Raw genomic sequence first — 4665 nt, forward strand, 5'->3', positions numbered from 1 at the left:
TCTGAGTACCATTTTTGTTTTACAACTGCAGATGACGAGCCTTTATGAGTCTTTCCTCAAGGGACCAAAAACTATCATGACCCTGACAAGTGATCATGATTACCCGAAGATCCTGAAGGACATGATGAAGCATATTCACCTTGAAGGAGATGCAGTCCACAAAGGCTACCCCTTCATGCATATGGGAGTGGAAATTTGGTATGTGGAGGTACACCTCCACCGAATGAAAGGAGTTTGCCCAAAGATGATGGGGCAATACTTTTTCATCTCACGTGTACCACAAGCAACTTTCTTCGACGCTGTTCGTGAAGCAGCCATGGAAGACATACACCAGATCGGAGAAATACTTTAAGCAAGACTGCGTTATACTCAAGAATACCTAAGAGAAGTGCATACAGAGATGATGGAGATGAAGCTAAAGGCCACTACGATGAAACAGAAGATTGAAGAGTTCAAGGAGCATGTCGCACAATTCCAGTGGAACTGAAGAATCCTCAAGGAGGAAAAATGAATAAAGTTGGAAGTAACGCTTGACCATACCAAACAATGTGGATGACAGCATTTGTAATACAATACTTTTTGGAATTTGGATTTATGAAAAATGGTTAAGGATGTAATAAAAGATTTGATATGAAAATAATATGATTTTTGGATGAACTAGTGTATTTCACTTTAAGTGTGGTAGTACTTCGTAAAGCCACATGATCAATGAAGAAAGAAATGGATTATTCATGATGGTCCATAGAAGGGAGCTGGACCAAATACTTTGGAGTTTTGTATGATCGTCACCACAAGGGTATGAAGGAATGAAATACTATTGGATTTAAAAGGGGTATAATATGGGAATATGGAACAATAATCCTCGAAAGGATGAGTTAAAGATGTGCAAGTGTTGAATTGGGCCCACAACCCATAGGCCCAGGAATTTATAAGGAATCAAGAATTCCCTGGAAGAAGAAATCTGGAAGAAGCTATGACTCCAACATTAGACGTTTCTTAGGAGGTTACGAAAACCCGAGAGTTGTGAAGAACGATAGATGTTTTGTTCAGCTTGCAGAATTAATGGATATATCCGAACTAAGTTCATCGACAAGAGAAATTCTGCAATGCTTGTGAGAATGCCCGAGTGTTAGAAATGCGAGATTCGCTAAACCTTATACGGGGTAATGATTCGGGTGCAGAATGGATTGGTCACCATACCCACTTACTCTTATCATTTGCTCTTGCTATTTGAAATGGTAAATCAGAGTGACCTACCCATCGCAGAGAGACGACGATATCAAACCTTGTTCAAACCTTAGAATGGTAGGACGGTTGATCCATGCACAGGCAACCATTGCCAACCGTAGGATAAACGGTGAGATTCAACCCAGACCAATTTCCTGCAGAAACCAGAAATTGTTGACAACCATGAGATATCGGTAGTTGTTTAGTATTGACGATAGACCCGTTAGATAAGAAGACCAGTATCATAAGAACCTAACCATGAAGAAGGGATACAAGATCTTGAAGAAAACATTATGCCCTACCGAAAGAGCCTCAGTAATAGAGTTATTCTGAAGATGTGAGAAGAATGACATTGCTTACCAAAAGGATGGAGTACATGAGTCCCGTCGGAACCATAACCCTGCTTTTAAGTGTGGTAGCACACTAGACCATTCCCATCAATGGTATCACCGGAAGACCCCCAAACCCTAACCTTTTCTTGCTAGCCTATTCGAATCTCGAGGACGAGATTCATTTTAAGTGTGGTAGGTTTGTAACATCCCAAAAATCTAAATTTTGGAATGTTATATTAAATAAATAACTATGATTGTTGTATGATTGTTTGGGTGATTGATTGATTGAAATTGAGTGGAATTTGAAACTTTTTGAAAGTTGAATGAGAGGAAATAAAAGGACTTTCCCAAAACCTAAATCTTTGCAATTTGATGTCCCTGGATTGAAATTCATTTCATCACAAAATCCTAGAGTGAAGATGATATGACTTCTTCCGTTCAAAATGAAAAGGGTTTTGGAAAGATTTAAATTCCATCTAAAAATATTTCAAATTTGAAACTTTATGCAACTCAATGATTTTCATGAGAGAAGATAAAATCACTTCTTCAATTATATGAAATATGAGTTTGAAGTAAAAAAGAATCAAATTGAAAGTGATTTGGTAGTAGTTTTGAAATCCCTTTCAATTTGGAATTATTTGAATTTTATTCAAATTATTTTTCTCCTAAAAGACAATATGTTGAAATAAGGGTAAAATGATTCCCTTGCATGAAAAATTAGGAGAAAATAAATTTGAAATGATTTTGGTATTTAAAAAATGATTTTTATTGGGTGTTGATGCAACAGTAGCACTGTTTGCTTTATTTGAATTTTTGTATATTTTATTTGAACTTGAAAAATAGTCCATGTTTTAGGAAATCTTTTTTTGAATTTCTTGGTATATAATATGCCTATGTAAAAGTTTTATTTATTTTCTTATATTTTGGTTTTCCTTCCTGCTTTTATTTGAAAAAAGAAAATGCCCATGGCCGCTGGCCCACTAGCAGGCCGTCCCACTAGGCCCAGCCGCGCTCCTCCCCTTCCACTTCTCTTTTCCTGTGCAGCCCAGGTCCCCTTTCCTTTTATTTTTTTCCTTTCTTCTTCCCCACGTACGTACAGAAGGATTCTACACGTACACGCACACGGCACCGCTCCGCTTTCGATCTTCATGGAAAACCTATTCCGAGTCGACCCCACGCCCAAACAATATGTCCTATAAATAGCCACGACCTTCCTCTACCGATTCCCTTCGAAACCCCTCGCCAAAAGCCATCGTATCGCACGCCCTCGCCGCTTGGATCTCGCCGGAATTCATGAAGTTCATCGGACGTTCTCAACGCCGGTAAGCCAAGCCAGACCCCTTTCTTGTGCCAATCCAAGTCTCCCATCCATGTGCATCTATGTGACATCTTGTCTTTGCTTCTTATCCACATCAGCGAGCTACTTCGAGCTCAAACGCCGCCCCGGAGCACCGGAGTTCACCACAGAGACAAGCACGCTCCGTTCAACCCCGTCGCTCCCAACGACCAGATCCACCACCCGGAGAACCCCCTCGACGAGACGCAGCTGACCCCGTCCTCTACGGTCGCTGATTCTCGCCGGAGCCGCCGCCCCGATCATCACCTCTTCGTCCGGTACGTACGCCCACACGTATGTCTTTTTTTTCAGATCGGTTTTATTCGATTAGTTGCATTAGTAAAAAAAACAATCTAAACCGCCATTTGTTTTTCTGTTTGCATAACCTGTTCGGTTCACTGTAGATCTAAAGAAAACCATTGGTTTAGTCAAAACCCTGGATTTCCTAAGTCTCGGCCATCCTTTAGTGATTTTGCGAGCATACACTTTTCCAGTCAATGACAGAAAAACACGTCTCCCCTGGCTGATGTGTAGTAAATCCTGTAATTTGTTTTTAGAAAAATACCAATCTTAGAAAATCCATATCTATTAATATACTTATCCAAAATGAGTGATTCTTTTTCCATTGGATTAAGAATTTCACCTAGTTTATGTGGATACCCAGTTTGGCCACGTTTGAAAATTTAAATTTGTATTTGCATGAATTTGCCTCAAACACTGTTTGGTGAATAACTTTAGTTCAAAATTAGGTTTTGAATTAATTCTTTTTGCTCCTGGTCACTTGTGGTTTTGTCCAGCAGTAGGTTTGAGTTGGAAAATTTTATAAAATTATAAATCAGGGTGTTGTCCAGCAGTACTGTTTTAGTTATAGTTCTGTTTTAGTCTTTTCTTTATTGTTTTTATTAGTTTTAAATTATTTCTTTTTGTCACTTTTGACAAATTTAGTTTTGTTTCTATTAGTCAACAAAAGAAAATTTTAATTTATTTTATTTTAATTATTTTCTTTAGTTTTGTATGAATACTTGTATAGGTCATAGTTAGAGTTTTAAAAAAGCTTTTTATTTGTTTCTTTTTGTAAATAAACATTTTATGAAAAATACTTTCTATTAACTTAGTTGTTTTACTTTTATTTTTATGTTAAACTTATTAGTTTAGTGTTTTAAATTGCTTTTAAGTGTTTTACTTAGGGAAAAACTATATTAGATGTTTGTAGCAAAGTCATTGTGACGCCCGGATAATTAAGCTACAATGATCCCACGCTAATGATGCCAGATCACCTCGGTTACTGCTGCTAATCTCGCGTTAGTTTGCAACCGGTTCGAGTCCAAATTAAAAATCAAACAAACAATAAAAGTTTTCAAACCTTAAGACAAAAATGTTCGGAGAGAGCCAAATAATGCATAAGTAATGATGGTGAAAAAACCAACCTCTTTGAAAGTGTTTGATTGTCCTAAAGTATATAAAATAGTAGTAAAACAATTAATCAAATGCTTTTTACAATTAATAAATTATTAAACTATTCTATCTAGTTGCCCAAACTTATGTGGTCGTAGTATAATTATTTAGACTAAGTTAGGAACTACTTTTGTAAGTCAAATATCTAAAATAAAAGTGAAACTAAAAGTAATAGAAAAGAAATAAAGAAAAATAACAAGGGGAAAATAAAACAGACAAAAGGAGAAAACCTCCCCTCCCGTTGGGCCCCGGCCCAGCTGGCCGACCGGCCGGCCCAGCCGCCCCCCCATCTTTGGCCTACAAGGCCACTACCCC

General features: G+C 37.7%; 1 long non-coding RNA gene across 1 annotated transcript in view; it reads left to right on the top strand.

Annotated features, from left to right (window-relative positions):
* Positions 1-2684: 2684 nt before the first annotated feature.
* The window catches only part of LOC119322292, a 5122-nt gene continuing 3141 nt past the window's right edge, over positions 2685-4665 (top strand). The window contains exons 1-2 of the long non-coding RNA XR_005155509.1: positions 2685-2881; positions 2976-3173. This is a non-coding gene — a long non-coding RNA (uncharacterized LOC119322292). The remainder of the gene's footprint in view (positions 2882-2975; positions 3174-4665) is intronic.

The sequence above is a fragment of the Triticum dicoccoides genome, chromosome 6B (assembly GCF_002162155.2).
Source record: "Triticum dicoccoides isolate Atlit2015 ecotype Zavitan chromosome 6B, WEW_v2.0, whole genome shotgun sequence".
NCBI lineage: Eukaryota > Viridiplantae > Streptophyta > Magnoliopsida > Poales > Poaceae > Triticum > Triticum dicoccoides.